Source organism: Acyrthosiphon pisum, chromosome A1, assembly GCF_005508785.2.
Source record: "Acyrthosiphon pisum isolate AL4f chromosome A1, pea_aphid_22Mar2018_4r6ur, whole genome shotgun sequence".
NCBI classification, from domain to species: Eukaryota; Metazoa; Arthropoda; class Insecta; order Hemiptera; family Aphididae; genus Acyrthosiphon; species Acyrthosiphon pisum.
In genome coordinates this window covers 54,708,511-54,729,923 of record NC_042494.1, presented here as the reverse complement: position 1 = coordinate 54,729,923, position 21,413 = coordinate 54,708,511, and the positions used below count along the sequence as shown (strand labels likewise).

Here is a 21,413-nt window from a genome sequence, read left to right as displayed (position 1 = left end):
ATCTAGCAGAATATTTGATAACTAGGTTCAGGAATTCATCAAACACCATCAGAGTTAAATATATGAGCTGAAAAGTCAAAAAAATGTGGTGGGTAGGGCCACTCTTGCTCTCATAGCCTCAATTGTGATGTAGCTATACGGCGAACGAAATTAGGAAAAATAGGTTTTACGTGTTGAATACATATTATAGGCTTACAAATAAACCGGTCAGTGAGGCGGTTCGTCGCCATGCAAACAAACATTTTCTTGTTGGAAAGATTCCATTTTATAGATTTAAAAAGTTCTTTGTACCTACATTTAAAAAAAAATGTAGTTTAAGGCTATATATGAATATCAATTTGGAGCTTAAATCATTATTACTGCGGGTCATCTATAATCAAGATAATATTATTATAACGTAACTAAAAAAAAAGTACCTAATATATTTGACAACGCAAAGATAATGCAAAATCCAGAGAGTTTTATTTTTTGGACACAACGAACCGGACTTCCGGAAAATCGTCGTTATTTTTATGGGTTTTCCCAGAAACTAACGCAGATATTTCCATCGATTATATACCTAGTGCAGTGCGATGTTGTGTGCGTATATTATTATGTTTTTCTCTCGCACTCTCTCCTCTCCGACACGCCCGAAAAAGACCCCAATCCTACACTGGTACACGTCGTATTATTATTATTATTTTTCTTTTTCTATTCGGAAACTTTTTTTGCCTGCCCACCCGAACATCCCGCCAGCGCAGGACGGCAATAACAATAATAACGCGCTCAGCGGCGGCGGCGGACTCGGTGATTTTATGGCATGGAAAAAAAGGGATACGGTCAGTCCGCGGAATTGATGGCGCACGGTTTCCTTTCTCGCCCGACGGTTTTTATTTTTAATGCATAATGTAATGGCGCAGGGCACCCTATACGACTGGTAAGGACGGAGACGGGAAAAAACAACGTATGAGAGAAAATTTCCTTTTTTTTTTTTCTTATTCTTGCTTTTCCTTCTCCGCGAAAATAACAAATCGTAAAACAAACACAAGCTCGGATATTATTCACCCGTGGCCACCGCACTGGGAGCACAAGGGGGTCATAAATTATGTAACAGGCCCCACACGAATATTTCCACATGACAGATACAAACCCTTAAGGCGAGAGTCGGCGGGGGATTTATTTTGATTATAATATCGTATTATTATTCGGCCGCATTAAAGACGTCTGTGGTAAGAAATCTAGAACAAAGATGGGATAAGGGTAAAAGTATACTTCGCACTGCAGTGAAAAACAATGGGTAAACGAAAGGGTGAATTTATAACTTGAATTTTACAGGGTGATTGAAAAATATCAACTACGTTGAAAACAAAATATCTATATACATTTGGTTTGCCTTTCAATGCAGATTTTAGGTATAAGTATAGAAATATATTCAAATATTAAACATTTTTCACTTTTCAGGTTTTAATACCAATAGACTTTTATAAAAGTATTTTATATAATTATTATTATGCAATAGAACAATTGAAGCTGGAGATCACAATTTTATAGTTTTTTTTTAATATATACATAGAGTTCCGATATTGAACAGTTTTTATCCACAATGTATGTTTAAATTAATTGTTATAGGTACACGAGAAATACTTATTATACACATTATGTATGCACAATATTTTATCAGAACATATGAATAGAAAACAAAATTATCTTTTTAATAATTCACTCGAATCTTGTACATTTTCTATTGTAGTATGATTAAATAAATTTAACATTTCTAGTTCGATATAGTTCAAACAACAAATAACTTAATCATTTTTAGGATACAATTTACAAGAAAATCTCTGTTATGAAATAATGCATGATTTTTATTTTTCGTTACAAGTTGTAATATAGAAACTATAGTAACAAGTAAATTCCTACTCTGCGTAAGACGAAAATATATTAATTAATTTTACCTAATAAAACAATATGAATTAATATAAACTATTGGAACAATTTCAATTTTCTTATGGTACCATATACATACATAACACCATATAAATCCTATCGCATTATCCAGTGGCGTAATTTGAGGGGACGATAGGGACAATCTATTCTACATACCTATCATATTTTACGCTGCATTATATTTAATTAGAAACTAAATAAAAGTCTAACTTTTGTTTTAGTAAATAAAGTAATAAAAAAATCTTCCATTCAAAATATAGTAACAAAATGCTGATCGACGATATTATTTTGATTATTCCATTATACAAATATACAATCACATATTTAAAAATCCAACAAACACTATCTACTGAATGTCTGAATGCCCCAGTATAAAAAACTAAACCATAAAACTGCACCATAAAATAACCGGAGGAATATAAATAAAACAGACGAACACATTCATGAAATGTAAGGCCGTAAACTTTTCGATTATTGCCATTTCATTCCAATGTGTATGTTTTATAAACAGCCACGGACCTGCCTATTTTTCCATTTTTTTTTTTACTTTTTACAATCCCCTAAACGACCGTTAAGTCACATAAGGGCAAAGGCCATTTAAAAAAAGCGCTCTCACCCTCCGAGGGTAGATTATACGTATTCATTTTAAAGTAAAAAAAAAACCTTGGGCATATAAATATATTATGTTTGGTCCACCAAATACGTAGAGGGTTCACTATCCAAAAGTGGAGTTTAATATTTAATAGAGTTAAACGTGTTTATGTATACAAAAAGCATCTAAAAAACCGTGTATAAACACTAACTTGGTTTTAGCCAATTGATTGCCAAAACACTTAAAATATATATTTATTATTCCTTTTCAAAATTTACTTAATACTCAATAGAGGTAATAACATTAAATTCTACTCATATTTGGCTCTACGTTTCGTTCCTAACACCGATCTTAAAACGATTAAAAATTATAAAATTTTTGTATTAATATTTAATACACATTAAAGTTTAATCAAAAATTCACATAATAGGTACGGTTAAAAATTAAAAATTAGAATGTTATAAGTCATTATAATTATAAATCTTTTTATTTTTATTTAATAAACGCGTGCTGCTATGTATACTGCTACGATATAAAACCAGTAAAACATAATTGAGTTAAGTTAAAATGGAACCAAACTTTACCGACGTTGATACTTGGTATACCATTTGACTATTACGCTAATCCCATTATATGTACATTATTCGTTATATGTATACTATATAACTAGGTAAGAAACTATATATAAATGTTCAGTGTCCACTATTGTGCACCAGAAATGCCTTGGCACTAAAATCTCAGACAAATCGTTTTTATTATTTTGAATTTTCAAATATTTGACGGCTTCAATAGAATTTACAACACTATTATTATAATACACTAATACGCCACTACACATAAATCATAACTTATAACTATTATACACTTAAGCATGCATTTATTGAACATAGAATACCTTTGTATAAATAATTCCATACAGTAAACTTATTAAAGTTTAAATTTTGATGTGGTGTATAATATATAAGTCCAACCTTTTCTACATTATGAAATTTAGTTAGATATATTTCTCCCGTGGGACTAAAAAGAGGGATGATATACAACCAAATCTATTGGGACTAGTAACGTTTTTTGATTGCCGATTTTCAATAGGAATATCTACCCGAAGGATTATTTTATTTCTATCATTTTAAATGTATTGGTTTTCTATTTATATCAACATCAAACGAACTCGATTTAGTTTGTATTTTAATAATAAAAGAAAGATACCAACTGTATAAAAATGTATTATCGTAATGACATGATTATTGTGTTAAAAATGTATTAGAGACTATAGTAATGACTGATGACATATTTGTTAATTATTATCCTAATGAGTAATGATTCTATAACGGCACTACGGATATACACTAAAATATAAATATTAATCGTAAAATACTATCTAAAATTTACAATGTGTATAATATATGGAGGTATTATTTATAGGAAACCAGTATAATAATATCGAAGTTAACAATCATAATTTAAGACCAATTATAGTAATTAACATCTATTAGCATTTCACTTTTAAATTAAAATACAAAAAATAAACTGTTTATTCGATAAAATATATTAATATTAAACGCTTCAACTACCATTAAAACTATTAAATTAAAATACTATTAAGTATATACATATTGATATTTTTTACATAAATACTAGCTGTCTAACCCGCGCTTTGGCCGAGAAAAAATTAACAACCATAAAATACTGCATTATATCGGTTAGGTTAGGTTGTGTATCTCGGTTTAGTGTACTTACCTAAAACGGGCAAATTGACATCGTTGTACTTCGCTTTTTAGATTAATTAGACTGAGATGGGCAATCCACCTGTGGTAGATTGGATATTATAGCACTTGATTTATTTCCAAAAGTGATTCAAACTATTCTCCAAACTTTCTTGATATCTATTTTAACAATCTCTGTAACTTTTGTCAAAATTGGTCAAGACTTAATATTTTTGAGTCTATAAGCTTTCGATAACATTCGGACATTGCCTTTTGTTGTACAATGTACATTTGAATAATAAACAATTAATTTAATATTATTTTCTTTTATTTAAAAAAAAATTGATATTCACGAATTGTGAAAGTCTCAACCAATTTTTTTTAAACTATGCTTAAACTATATAACTATTATAACGTTATAACCTACACACTTGAGTATACACATACATTCAACTTTTCTAGTTTTCCTATATGAATCTTAATTTTTTTTATGTATAGGTAATAACTTTAAAACTTTTATTATTTAAGGTCAACATATAGGTACTATACATATCTACTTTACAAATTCATTTAACGAAAAAGGTATAATGAGCCACCAAAGTTCGGGATCTCGGATTCAACTACGATAATATTCTTAAAATAAAATAAAATAATAACAATATTTTATACATTTGAAAGGTTTGACAATATTCACATATTTCGATCGTAATCGTTAATATAACAATGCCATGAAAACTACGTTGATACAATAGGGTATACAGAAACACAACATATTTTCTGAATTTTTACATATAAAATACTTCATTTTAATCAACAGATGATTTCTGAGTGACAGGTTTGCTATAGAAAATAAATCTAAAACTAAAGCTTTTTCGGGGCTCTGACTTCCTAAAAAAATTGAGTATATATTTACCACAAAAGAAAGCGAATGAATCTTTTTAGAGAGATTAACGAACCAGTGAGCTTATACCACCACACAAAGGCCACCCTTCTACACGAGCGTCTGTCAATCGCCGATATTATCGACTTATCTCCGTGCACCATACGCCGAAAAAAAAAAAACAAATTAATTTTGGCAACAAGCAATAGGCGTTGTGGCAGCCGTGGCAGCTGATTGTGAATTAAAGAACGTGCTTGCACGCATAGGGTGTGTTGTTACGTTATGTGAGTAGAGCGGTGGTGATGAAAATCCACTCTCTTCCATAACTTTTCTCTCCACGCGCGCGCAGGTCATTAGGAAGACCGGACTTTGCAGGAGGGACCTCCGCCCCTGGCACCCCAATTTAATTTATGCGGCATCACACGCAGCCGACCCTCGATTTTTCGAGCACCCGAGACACGATCGTGATCTGATTCTAAAAACAACCGCCTCATTTTTTTTTATACTCTTTAACCACTCCTCCCTCCAACCACCACCACCACCAAACCCTAATCTTGCTCCAATCATTACCACCGTCGACGGGTTGTTTTTCCTGTATCCACACCCTTCCGCTCTACCCTTTGGTTTTTATTTTTTATTCCTTATATTGTAAATGGGTTTATTAATTCGGACGCCATTTTCTTTCGAGGCAGCAATGTTAGATGAGAAATTATCACCGTCTTTTTACCACGTGTACTTACGCACACACACACACACACACACACACACACACACACACACACACACACACACACACACACAGAATATACGTACGTTTCCTTCTATTTCTGTACGCATCTCTGGTATATTTCAGAATTTGTCGGAGAAAAAAACAACAACTTTTCCAGTCGCACAAGGGGTTGCTGTTGCAGCCACACGAGCGTAGGAATAAGCTTAAAGGAAGCCTTAATGCCGTTTCAGCGTAGTTTCGCCCTCTGAATAATCAAAATTTATGAGTTTCCTACGAACCCTGCGAAATGACGGTATTCTATCCCGACACCCTTCCCTGTCCATATCCCTTCAAACACCCCTTGGCCGCAATTCACGTGATCACAATATTATATGTAGCCAGGGACGACCGCCACCGTCGCCGACAGTGCGTGTACGGACCCCACACGTATTGGTCATGTGTTACGCTGCTGGACAACAACATTTTGCCATTTACTATACAAAAAACAACGTTAACTCGCAAAATACAATAAATAATACAAATTTGTCAAATATATATTTATATTATAGTATAAACCCCAACAAATTTATTACAATACTCTTAGTTTCAAAATATGCTATTCGTAGTGCAATCGTTTTCTTTAAAAGCAATTCATAGGTGCCCTGAAGAAGGTCCTTTAAGGATAATAAAATATACAACTTTTGACATTATGAACATAGTATTTTAAGTTTATGAGTTTATAATACTTTAACGCCTAATAGAATTAGGTAATACGTCATACTTTTTTAAATTTCATAATTTTAATTTGTTCATATAAATTATTACTTACATATTAAGTATACTCACATGCCACATTCCACAAATAATATCAGCTTCTATTCTTAAAAACAATTTGTTGTATTAATATAAGGTTTTTCCATTATGTACACGTCACTAACTTTAACTGTGACCTATTGAAAATAAAATAAGAGCTTAAAAACTTTCAAACATCCATACAGACTGGACATTTTATATTTTTCATAGTTTAATCAATAATATATTAAATGAGGTAAAGAAATTATCTTCTGAATACTTATAGTTTCCTGTAGGGTTAAAAAATTGTTTTAAATTAATTATTTATCATTATTTAATAAAATTATCAAATTCATCAAATTCATCTTGAGTATATAAAAATACTTTTTTAATAACTTTTATATGAGAGTTGCGATAACTAATTTTAATTTTATACAATGTCATTTTTAGATTCTTTTATGTATATAATATGCGATTTTTAATTTTAGTTTAATATTAGTTTATATTATTAATACCTACCTAGGTATTATAGTCTAAATATACTAAATTAATTAAAATAAATTCAATAAATTTCTACTTTCAAAATGTCATAATATTTTTGCAACAAATAAAAATACTAGTTATTTTATAGCCAAAATATTCAGTATACATGACTATACAATTACTATTCAATACTAATGCTAATTTTCTAATTAATAGTTTATTATTATTATAATATTAATAATATCAATTTAAATTTAAATTTCCTATAATTTGAAAATGATATTAATCGATAAGGTTTAGCCTATTTTGTACCAATGGCCTTATTACATTTTAATATTTATAACGTCAAGATATTAATTAGAATCCAATGGCACACAAAAATAAACGAATCTAAATCAATCAATACCACATTTACCCTCAAAATGCAACAACCCCCTCCAGTATCACTAAACAATGAAATAATCCCTAATTCGGACACGGTCAAATATTTAGGATTATACTTTGACAAAAAACTCAACTTGGCCAAACACATTCACATGACCAAACTAAAACTAAATCGAAGACTCTCTATTCTCCGTAGTACTATGGGCAAAACCTCAAAGCTCAACCTAAAATCAAAAATTAACTTGTACAAACTACTAATAAAACCCATCTGGACGTATGGGATTCAGCTATGGGGAGCTGCTAAAAAAACAAACATAAACAAAATTCAAGTAGTCCAATCAAAAACTCTCCGTCTCATCACTAACGCCCCTCCGTACGTCTCGAATGAAACTCTACACTCAGACCTGAACATACCGTATGTCAAAGAAGTCGCAAAAAATCACTACCTTAAATTCCAAAACAGGCTACAAAACCACACCAATCCCCTCATTAAAGATCTTTCATCACACTCCCTTCCAGGTAATACAGTAAGGAGACTCCAGCGTAAATGGCCCAGAGACTGGTTAACATAATACACAGGTATTTACGTTAATCATTAAAAAAAAAAAACTTCTCGCCGAAGTGCTGTTGCTGGACAGTCTCTTCAATTCAAGATTTTCATGTAAAATGAAAATAGTGTTACATATAAATTGAATGCTGTTGCGTTTGTGTTTGTATTAATTATATTACTATTGTAATTCAAATATCTATTAAGCTTATTGTACCACGAGTACAGATTGTTAAATGTTCTTAATTCAAAATAAAAAAAAAAAAATTAATTAGAATTTCCAATAATTAGTGTTCGATAAATCAGCTAAATACGGTGAAAAATCCGTAAAAAAGTTTACGGGAGCATTCATTTTAAACAACATCTTTGTTCTTTACCTTATTCGGAACAAAAATACCTGTTGTTAGTATATGAATATGAATGCAGTAATGTATTATATTTATAATTGATTTCAAATTCATTCAACTCTATCAGTACATTTTATAATGTATGTTTATTATTTATTCAATTACCAACTTACAACTTAAATATATATATATATAAGTCATAAATTACTAATTTTAAATAAACTTAATTAATTAAAGTTGTTTGAATGTTATTTGAAAATACAAAAGTTGATCCTTAAATTTAGTTTTTAATGTATTGTAATTTGTAGGTATAATATTATTATAATATTTTTAAATTTCTTTGAATTACAGATCCGTTTTTAATATGTCCCAGCTATTTAAATACGAGAATTCAATGATTATTTGCAGCGAGATTTTAGAGATGAATTATTATAGTATAGTTTGTGCTCCCCTAACAATTCTCCCAACCAAAAACATACACACGTAAGGGACAGCGAGGTTGGTGTGTGGACAGACACAGAAAACGGAAGTTTAATGGGCCTCGCCGACACAAGAACAAGGCGGATGCAAAGACTTTTTTCTTCTACACATCCCCAAGACGATTTTTCTAGCTAGGTTTCCCCTCTACTTCTTTATTTTCCTTTCCCCGCGCTGGTATTCCTTTTTACCGGAGGCCTCGGCGTCGATTTATTTTGATCCCGTTTTGTAACGTGTCCCCGGGGACGGGCTGAAAATCGTTTCTTGGACAAAAACTAAAGGGACTTAAAGCTCGGAGGAATGATTCAACACTGTCGTACGTGCATTATCATTTTCCCTTTTGCCCACCCCATACTAGCCCGGCACGCACAAAAGCATACCATTCCATTTCACCAGTGTGTCTGACGCTGAACCACGGACGCTATTATATATTGTTTACGCTCTGTCGTCTACTTTACCTTTTTTTATGATACCATACCAACGAGGTTTCGGCTATTGTACATATACGAATATTTTTTTAAGTATCTACAGCATGATAACATTTTAAAATGATAAAATAATAAAAAAAAAAATTTATAAAATATAATTTATTCAAATTGACACTAAGTGGCAACCCAGGCAATTCATTGAGTATATTATAAGGATATATGGACAATACCACATACCACATTAAAACCAATGTGATAATGATTACTTTTGCTTGGAATTCGAAATACCTACGTAAAAATTCAAAACATACGTAATACTAATAAATGAAGTCAAAAATATTACTATTTAGTTATATTTTTCTCACTAATGTAGTTGGTGGTAAATTACCACTGGTAATGCGTAATGAAAGAAAGACGTAATAATAATATATATTATTATATAAAATTCTATGTTGATTTCCTCATAATATAATATAATCATATGTGCTTACATAATAATAAAATATTAAATAAATATACACATTTCACCCTTCTAACCATAGTACCTACTTTACTATTATGTATTAACAGCTAGTGTGTATACTAAAATTTAATATTACTTTAGCTTACAAATAAAATATTATCTAATAAATTTCGATCTCTTAAAACTTAGTTTATTACAAAGTTTACGCATGGTATTTTATAATAGAAACATAGGTAAAGAAACAAATACAATTTAAAATAAAACCATTTCACGTGCGTTAATAATTATTCATACTATAAATATTAAATATTATGTTTATTATTTTTTGATATAATAATAAACAATCTAATATAATATTATATTATCTTGTAGATACACCTAATTTTCGAACGTATTGCAATATTTTTAATGCTACGCTATTCACATAATAATTGAACATAATGTATTCAAATTATAGACTTGCAATAATTTGTCAACTATTCGACTTTAGTCGTATAGGTACAATAACGTTATTGTTCGTTTCATATCATATTATTATAGGCATACTCGTTTGTATCGTTGTATAGCAAACAAAACGAATATACTTACATGGTTAACCCGAGTTGAATGCAAACTCGGCTGTTCAGCGTGCTCGGAGATAAATCAACATGATTGATTCGACTTCATGAGCAAACATTAGCCATATAATATACGCGTGTATACTGTATACCGTATACTGTGTATAGTAGTGGGCAGCAGTCGTAGCGGAGGGGAAAATTTCAATTATCTTTAATAGACGGTAATTCTATACTTCCCCTCCACCGGTCCCCCTCCTCTGTGGTTAGCTCTGCAGGGATGTTATTATATATGGCGCAGAACAACATAATGCTCGAGTGAAACGTTAAACGGCACCCTGAATCCAACAGTAATTGCGTTTATATAAAATGGGCGTTTAGCTGACGGAAATAGTCCAAAAAGATATTGCCGGAGTGGGCATGGGGAAACTATTGCAGCGTCGGTAGTTGGTGGACTATTATTTCTGGAATTCGGTTCATTGAGAAATTAACCGATTTTACCCGATTACACGCATCAAATCGGTGAAACTGCAGCTGATAAAATGCTACAAGTATAATAATATAGGAAATCGTCTCAGAATGCCGTCGTTTGACGGCATTTTCTGGCGAAATTCTAGTTGAATGTGATTAAAAATACCGTGGGGCCGAAAAGGCTGGGGAAAGTGGGAGTATAAACTAATAAATTATTTCAACTCGGTTATAGGGTGTACTCGTTTTATATGATAAATATGAATAATTATGATTATTTATCACAAATATAGGTAACACACTAATATATTATTATAGTTGCTTTATTAAGGTATATGATATTATAATTCACATTCAATTTTTATAATGTAATTCTTATCTCATTCTTTTTAAATTGTCACAACTAAATAAATCACTTTTCAATCAAAAAATTAAATTATATGATTTCAATTTTATTGATTATTTGTCTTAGGAGTTAGGACATAATATTATTATTAATTATTTTTCAACAATCATAACTATTTATGCGAGATACCTACGTCTACGTGGTATTTCATTGGAACAAACGTGTTGTTAACATTAAATGATCTTAGTCTTTAGATGAGTATTATTACACTTAAATATTATTAAACAATGGAATAATTACATTAATAAATAAATATAATTATTGTGTTGTAAATCGTGATTTAAAAAAAATTAAAGATATATTGACATGTATAATATATATCTATATTTATATTTTTGAATATTTACTGTATATTTTTATATACCTACGATATTTAAAATATTGTACATACAATTATCTTTGTTATCGCATTGATTAAATACAATAGTAATTTTAATAATTAATATATTCATTGGTTATTATTATACATTCCTCTGTGGCATTACGTACCTATAGTATTTTCAATTAATATGATAAACAAATTTACAAAAAAACGGGATTTCTCCTAAAACAGCTGCATACATATATATATAATAATATGGATTTTTTTTAGCGGTGAACATGAATTAACCCAGCGTTACCCCATGTAACGCTGGGAAAAACGATTTAAACAATTTCTCAGTTCACTGAAGACGTTCGGCGCGGTGAGCATTTATAATAATAATAACATGCCCGCGAAAACGTCAGTTGCACATTATTCTACCACCGCCGCCTTTTCCCCCGTTTGCATCACATGCACGCCGCCGACCGTATACTTATACTTACTATACTTACATATTATGTATGTATATACAGTTATCCGGTCTATATATGTATGTATTTACGCGGTGCGCTTGCGCCTGCCGACAATTATGTTTATTCACGCTCTGTGCACCCGCTCGCCCTCCCGCCCACCGTATTCGACGCCCGTGAACCCCCGCAAAAAAGTCTGCGAGTATATATATAAATGCACGTGTATGTGTATGCGCGTGTGCGTAAGTGTGTACGCCAAGTCGGTCGTGTCATTCCTTTCTTTCTCCGTCCTTTCACATCTTTCTCTCTCTTGTTCTCCACCCCACATCTACTACCCATAACTTTCTTCCTTATCCGTTCGGCCTTTTTTCTTCTCCCACCGGATTCACCCTCTCAATCTACCCTTCCGTCTCTCTCTCTCTCTCTCTTTGTCTCTACCTCTCTCTTTATCTCTTTCGCCCACTCTATCTCTGTCTATTCCTCGTATTTTGTTTCTCTTTCTTGTATTCTCTCTCCCCGTTGACAGCCGTCATTCTCCCGGACACCGCGCCGCTATACACACACAGCAATAGTCCCTCTCGCGATCAATACCCACACACCGCTGCCCGCTCTTCCTACACGTGTATTGTATATACAAAGCCACTGTCATTGTTATTCAGTGCGTATAATATATATTATAATATTATGTATTGTGCGCATATATTATACAACCAATATATATGTATGCGTAATATTTGCATATATCACTGCACAAATAGCTCTGGTCATATAGGTACCTGTATCCACCCCTAACCCACTTGCAGACGGCGTGCAAAGTCATCGTGTATTGTACAGACAATCACGGGCAATAAATTGCACCAATATAATTTTTAATCGCAACAAACACTCAACCGACCTTAACCCTATATAGTTATGATGTCGTGATACAGATACGCCGTGCGTGTTAGTACGAACATTCATTTTTATTTTTCAACAAACCTGGTAGGTACCAGGATTTAACACTAATTTTAGCATTATTTAAATGAGAATACCTACCCCTGCATATATAATTCACTATTAACCGACTAACTATGATAAACGTTTGTCTACCTATCGAATATATTCACTGGAAGCTTGTCTGAATGAACTCACTTGTTATAATGACATAACATTTCGGGATATACGTCTATTTATCGTTCATCAATTTATATCGCCGTCAATTAGCATCCATAATAATCAAGAAATACGTCATCCCGTTTATAATAACTAATAATTAATAACATATAATACCTAATGCTAAGCAATATATAATTGCATCACACATCTTTTGTCATCTGTCCATGCATACTATTCAAATATCTTCAAAGTTAAGTATTGGTGATAGCCGATAATACCTTATTACTAAATTTCTCATTTTCGGTAAAATATTTGTTGTCCAACAAAATGACATAAGAAATAATATAATCTCATTTCGTGGTATGTAAGTTATGCTTGGTAACTTCAGAATAACTTGTAGCACAAATGTTACATCTTTGGTATATCTTTTTTGAAGACCAATAGCTTGAATTTGTCACTAAATACATCGAGACAAATTAAAATTGAGAGAAAGTACGTTTTACCACTATACATGTTGTACTGTAGGTGTCATTGAGTGAGTCATCACTGTAAATTAGAACTTCGAATGCTTACAGAAAATATCGTGCCTAATTATCTTTAATATTTTTAAACAGAGATAACTTATAAGAAACTTTTTATTACATTTTCAATTTCATTTTACTTCTTGAGCAAACAAAAAATGTTTTATCATCATTTATAGAAAAATAAATAAATCAAATGTATAAAATATGTTAAAAAAAATCGATGCTGTCAAAATTTGGTTTTGCGTACAAATTACCGCTTTTTTAAAATTTTTTTTTTGTTTTTTACAATTATTTTTAAAAATACTGGGAATATTTTACTTTTAACCCCTCTACCCCTAAAGTACCAATTTAATCTGATTAACTACCAAAAACTACTCTCGAAGTTAAAAATCTGAGCATTTTTTCTACTATTAAAAGTGCTTTGAGATAAAAAAAAAACAAAAATATCACTCGTAAAACCAAAACATTCGTCACTTCTCTCGAATCTAAAAGCATCATTAGTTTAATTCTGCTTCTGGATATTCGTATTTTATTGTATCTATCGCATAATTTTCGAAGTCAACCATTACTGTCTGGGGGTATCTTAAGCCAGTATAGTATAGTAATTGTATTAACGATCCCAAAGGCCAAAGTCACAACTTTATACGTTCATACATTTTTTTTTATCCAATTATAAGATGTACACTGATAGTAAAACGATTAAATATTATACTGCATAATATCTGCATGAATAGAATAAACTTGTTAAAATAAATATGAAACCGTAGAAAATGTACCTATAGGTACCATTACAAAATCAATTATTAAATTGTGTCATAAGTTTTAATAAAAATCGATGTTGAAAAAATTAATATTCTATCGGTATTAATCATACTATTAAGACAGATTTCCTTCGGTGGTTTTGTCATATCTTCACGCAAAGTAATACGAAAATTGGTTGAATCGTTTGGTAGATTACCTACGTTGTTGTTTACGAACAAGTTGTATTGTACGCTTTACTGCTTGTGTCAGTGGATTCTATAGGGATTTGTAAGAGTGCTGTACCTACTATACTATTAGCTACATTAACCTATACTATACTATTTCTTGAAGTTTATTAAATGTTTTTTAACATCAATGCCTGTTGAATTCACAACGTAGTTGCTCTCAGAATTGTTTTTATATCTTTCCGTCTATACATAAACGAAATCGTCCACGACATATGTGTCGCTTGGTATTGGTCACGTTTTTGTACACATATTAAATGCCATAGTATTTTCTTTTAGAAAAAGATAGCCAGAATAATATTATCCTTTTATTTTTCAGTCTTCGACATTTCAATAGCTCTAAAATGGTTAGTATTATTTTGCTAATTTCAAAAAATAAATTATTACTTATTAGATACCTAGTTTACTTTTCCGTTAATATTAGATACACCTCATTATCGTAAAATATGATGACGACCAGAGTGGCGGATCTCATAATCCGTGACAATAATATGATATGGTAATACGCGATAAATTGACGTGCAAGTGTGCAACGAATTTGAACCGCGTTGCATTAACGTCGCGATGAATTGACATGACGCCAACGTTTTGATCGCCTTGCTGATTATATTATTATATAATAGTATATAAGTGCTAATGTGCAATGAGTGTAATTATAAACATTAAAATATTATGTTTTAAATACAGGAAACGACAAATAGCTAGGTAGTTTAAAAAAATTACAAAAAATAAAGCAACTAAAGTGAATATATTCCTTTAATAATTTTAATATAGCTAAATAGGTTTTAAGCGTCTTGAACATTCATGATTGGATAAATAAAATTATAGGTAGTAAATTGAAAACATTTTACATGAGGTTTTAGAATATTATTTGTATAGATAGCTTATTATAGGTATACTATTGTCTATTATAGGTATAATATATACCTACGCTTGAAAACACATGGGTCTTAAATCTTAATGTATAAGATCAAGAAGATTGATAAGTAAGATTTTAAAGTGTCTGAATATATAAGAACACTCTAAAAAAAATTCAAGGCAAAACAAATCTTAAAAATTATAATAAAAAAATGTTATGGAATAAGAGAAGCTTATAACCGCAGGACTGTAGGATAATGACCGTTCGAAGACAGATAAAAATATAAAACCTAACACTGGATCACTCGATGGTCAAAATAAAAAAAAAAAAAGAGAAAAAGAATACAACAGGAAATATACTATATCTCACGGGGAGGGCGGAAACCCGAAATTAAATTCTTCGTCGAATTCTTGCTTGTTCCGGGGGTGAACAACACACGAAATCCGAGACAAAAAGCCCAAATTATTCTTCTATATATTGGTCCAAGAGAGTATCTATGTGTAATATGTGTGTGAGTTTTATGTCTTAGAATAACGTCTAATTGAATCCCGCTCAACACGTGAAGAGAGCCAGCCTAATGTGTGTGGATAGCGGGGTAAGACACAATCTGTATAGTATACTAAGAGGGGAAATACGCATGAATCAAAATATAATTAATGGATGACGATGGAAATGTAATCGTAAACCGGTAAACGACTGTATAGTTGTGCAGGAAAATGCCACAATAACAGACGCACGGAGAAATGATTATTTTCGTTTTGAACATATAAGTAAGATAATATTATATTTTATATGATATAATATATAACTTTATATAGTCTCATTAGTCATTAGTCACTTTAGACTATATGTCTATATGTCTGTATATAAGTAGTATTTACTATACTAGACAGACAAAATATTTCATACAAATTCGTACGTCTCGCGCACTAAATGATGGGACCGAAGAAAACACCGTGATGCCATCGATTCATGTGGGGGGAATGCTGGGGGAACGTTTCCCCAGCGCTGCCCCAGTTTTTTGTTTGTAGGGCGAAAACTAAACGTGTACAAATTTGAAAAATGGCCATACTAATTCATACTAATTCCATACTAAATATTAGCACAATAAACATGAAAATTGTATTGGGGGTTCTAGGGTTACGTACGTAACTCTAAAACATTGTGTACCTACAAGTAATTACATAATACAATAACCTACAAAAATGAATGTAACTTACACATCTAAATTATCAATTTCCTCGATGGGGTAAATAATAAAGGTATAAATACTAAGTACCGCCTACTTTGAAAAAAATATTTTGGTTGCATCATTTTATGAAAGTGTGCTCAATAATACATTTTTACTGTTACATTATTAGTAATATATTATACAATATTTAATTATATTTGTTATTGAATTATTTTTTAATAAAGTTTGAACGGAGCAGAATTAAGCCAATAATAATTAAATGATTGCATTTCAACACTTAAACGAATTAACAATGTTTCAGTAGAATTAATTAATTAATCAAGAATAGTGAGCCAGATAAAAAATATACCTATAAACTAAAATTAAATAATATACTACAAACGATAATACCATAATAGTTTATAGTGAAAAAATAATTTTTTCTCTCTCTTCGTGAACGTTTATTTATTTATTTTCCCATTTATGAACACCATTTATCATATGAAAAAAAACCTCCCTCGAGTGTAACAGAAAATCGTTCTCGGATCATACACTCGAAAACTGTGGCTTTTGACAGATTATCATACACGTGAAAATCGTTGACAATAGTATCTCGGTAAAAGGGGAGGGTTAAACTTGAATGGATAATTTTGCGGAATAATCGAAAGCTAAAGAACTTGCGTGGAGGTGCAGAGGAGAAAGCACGGCTTACTTAACCTCTGTGACCGCTATGTACGCCAAGGGAGAAATGTCTATTGATAAAAAAACCAACCCCGACTGGTGGCCGAACGAGAAGGGATCGCCCATTCTAATTCGTATTATTTTTTTTTTATACATGTATAAAAATAACCGAATAGGGGGCATCATTTTTTCGAGGGGCCGAATCCCGATAACTGCAGAGGGAAACAACTGGAGGGACAAGCCCGTCCCGACAATATATTTTTTATCAGCTATTGTTGTTTTGTTGCCTTAGAGGAGCCATCCAAACCATTAGGCCGAATTGAGAAAATATTTATATATATATATATATTATACGCTTTTCTACGTTCTTATTTTTTTCTTGTTTTTGCCCTCGTTTTTATATCGCTGACCGTATCTACCATGTAATTGAATTATATTCGGCAACTGTAGTGTTGCCCCTTGTCAAAGGGTGGGTTGTTGTCTTTATTTTTCTTTGCTTTTGAAATTCAGTAATATTAAATCAATCATAATATTATTACCGTTTTCTCCTTATCTCGTTCATAAGTGTATTGGACGGCGATCTGTATAGGCAACATGTCCAATATATATCATGAAAATATCCGTCCACTGCAATGTACTCGTACTAATTACGAAAAACAATTGTATTTGAGACCTGTGAAATAAAAACATATTATATTGATGTAAAACTCATTGTAGATAACATAAACAAAAATATCTACTTTTTACATAATTATTTCTTATATTATATTTATTACGCGTTTTATTGAATAATAATGATACGGATATGTTTTTGTTTTGTATTAAAAGTAATCAATCGTCTATAGTAAGTAAGTATATATATATTATATATAATGTACCTAATAACAATAGTATACTAACTTAACCTCCGTAAAAAAAATAAAAATTCCCAAGCATATAATACATCAATACGACAATTTAATTACAATAATCACTATAATTTACGACCAGTGGCTATACCTTCTACCTGTGAGTAATGTTTATTAAATATTTTATTTCATTGATTTATTCTTGTTGATTTTAATAAAAATTGAATTTTTGTTCTCCAAAATTGTGTGTCAAATTTCAATCATTTATCCGAATGTGACATAATTAATGCGCCAGTTCCATCAGCATTATTTTTTGAAGAATAATAAAATTTATCTTATTTACTTAATTTACAATTTTCGAATGTATTTTTTTTTTGCATTTTAACAGATAATATAAAATTATTTTAAAAATGAACAAAAATTGATATAATAATAATTAACAATCACTAATTTAAATTATCATAATAATATGTTATTATTAATTTAATTATTTTTAAACATTACATCAAAATTCATATTATTATACAGAATTCCTTTAGTGATAAAACACAAACTTGTGATACTATACCGTATATGTATTTTGAAAATAATATTAATAGAGTCAAAAATTTTTAATTTCTAAACAAATTTCATATGGTTTAAGTAATCCACTTTTATCATGATTCAATTCTTATTTAAAAATTAATCTAAGTCAAAACTGTAACATTTGGAATCAAACCAAGGATCTTATTATTTATTAATGTTAATATTTAATATTCGAAATTTACTCTCACTAATTAGGTAATTACAAGGTACCTAACTAAATTATAAAATATTCTAACTCTGTTTTAACTGTTATTGGCATACTAGGTTTATAATCTATAGAATTATAGGTGTTTATTGTCTATAGAAAAAATTTAATATTTAAATAATGCTAAGCAACTCTAAGAAGATATAAATAATTTGTGTATAAGTGTATAATCATTAATGTAATTGAATAAAATATGTGTCATTATTTTATTTTATATATATTTTACTGCCAAGATAATTTAAGCCTGTCTCAAAAATATAATTAATTATTTTAAGTTACTCTTGAGTCTTGACTCTAAACTTTTTTTAAAATATTATGTCGATAATAATATAAAAATAAATAATCAAATAGGTACATGAAATTAAGTTAATTATATAAACATTTTGTATTATTCTATAGTTTGATCTAAATTTAAATATGCTATAGTTCTATAATTCTATAGTTTGGCTCTCGAAATCAAAGTTTATTTTCGAATCAAAATAATTATCTAAGATATTTATGCTATTAATGCGTTTTTAAAGACTTCCTCAGGATATGCAGTATTTTTAATATTATTCATACATAAAATATTTCTGAAACTAAAATTAATTTTTTATTTAAATTACTCCATAATCATATTGTCTTGAACTTATTGAATAAAATATTTATGGAAAATATTGTTTTAAATTTTGAATTTAAGCTGTAAAAATTGAACATTTTATAAATTTCTTACCACTAAATAATTTGCAAATGTACGTGATTTTAACGAATTTTGTATGGCACGTGCCATTCATTAAAAATATCCTATAGTATAAATAATCGAAATAGTATGTTGTTGTTTAGAATTTGGCTCATTAATAAGGTTTTTAAGGGGTATTTAAGGGGAAAGATAATAAGAAAAATACTGTAAACTTTGTGCTTAATGTTTCAAATTGAAATTTTATAAATTTTTATTGTACAATATTAACGTGGCTGGTTTGTTTAAGTTTGTCACTAATGTAACTAATACCATTGATTATATATAAATACTAACTAATATATAAATACTAACTAATATAATAAGTTATAAACGGTATTAACAGAATGGGTTTCAAATTATAATTATAAACTTAAGTGCAGAAAAAATAAAAGTATAGTTTCAGAATAAAGGTTAAAAAAAGTTTAGTTCATTTTTGGAAAAATTTAATTCGAAAAAACTGTTAAAAAAAATGCAAAAAAATGGCTTGCCTCCAGAGAGAATTGAACTCTCGACCCCTGGTTTACAAGACCAGTGCTCTAACCACTGAGCTATGGAGGCTCATTAATATCCATGTACAAATAGTTACATTTAAGGCAATATTATTCTTATCAAATACAATATTATAACATTTAAATGAATTATAAATATTATAATTAACAATAAGTACATAATAATATTATTAGTTATCCGCCCGCAATCCCGAAACACAACTTTTAGGTTGTTTAGATCACCTTTTGGCTCATATTAACATCATTGTGTCAGTCTGTCCGCTCGTTAATTATTAGTGCATAGGCCATAGGTAGGTATTATAGTTACAATTATTAATGTTAAGGCTCTGTCAAACCGAAAGCGTTATTTCCAAGTGGCGTGATTTTGTATTTTGTTACAACGTTGCGTTATTCACGCGCGTGAAAGCACCACGCCGACAAGCCATTTACCGCTTTAACGCCCGCTATAATGCGTTCTGTTTGACAGAGCCTTTATTGATATAGTAGTTAGTACATACATAATACTACATAGACACATAGTTACGATTGTTTGTTCAGTCTGTTGTATTAATATTCTACAATGGATTTATTTGAAGTAAATATTGTACCCACAACAAAAACATAACCGTGAAAAAATGCCAAGTTCCAAACTCCCTACCAAAAAAGTCGGCCTATCAAAGTAGTGAAATCTACATTGTGGCCAAGTCTGCTATTTTTTAATTCATAACTTCACTGCACTCCTACATTAAAGAGCAACACTCCTCTTTTATTTTTATTGTTTAACACTTGGCCAGTTTCTAAATGAGGCATAAACTAGACTTGGCCGCAATGTAGATGTAGATTGGCCACTACTATGATTCGCTTTCTTTTTTGAGAAAAAATCTGAACCTTTAACTTTTTTCTGAATTCTTATCTCCCCATCACACAAGTAAGTCATAAGTGCGAGTACATTCATAATGATGTTTTATCCCAGTTTCTGAATGAGGCATAAACTAGACTGCCCGCAATGTAGATACCACTACAACTACTATGATTCACTGTCTTTTTTTGAGAAGAAATCTAAACGTTTTTCTTTTTTCTGAGTTCTCTTCTCTCCACCACCCACGTAAGTCATAAGTAGGGCTCGGATTTATATGTAAATACATATTTTTACTGTGACTTGATAAATTAATTTAGTAAGTGATAAATTCGTTTCAAGGGATTTCCATTGTAATGAACTATATTTTATTTTACATATTTTTACATATTTTGTCATAAGTACATATTTTTACATATTTCTCGATAATTCCATTTTTCCCTACATATTTCGACATTTACGATTTA

General features: G+C 30.4%; 1 long non-coding RNA gene and 1 other non-coding gene across 3 annotated transcripts in view; both read right to left on the bottom strand.

Moving 5' to 3' along the window:
- LOC107883077 overlaps positions 1 to 21,413 on the bottom strand; it is an 82,126-nt gene that overhangs the window by 56,167 nt on the left and 4,546 nt on the right. For both annotated transcript variants that reach the window (XR_003839033.1, XR_003839032.1), the window contains one exon: positions 17,786 to 17,919. This is a non-coding gene — a long non-coding RNA (uncharacterized LOC107883077). The remainder of the gene's footprint in view (positions 1 to 17,785; positions 17,920 to 21,413) is intronic.
- On the bottom strand, positions 20,088 to 20,160 carry TRNAT-UGU. Its single transcript has one exon. It is a non-coding gene; the product is annotated as a tRNA-Thr (tRNA).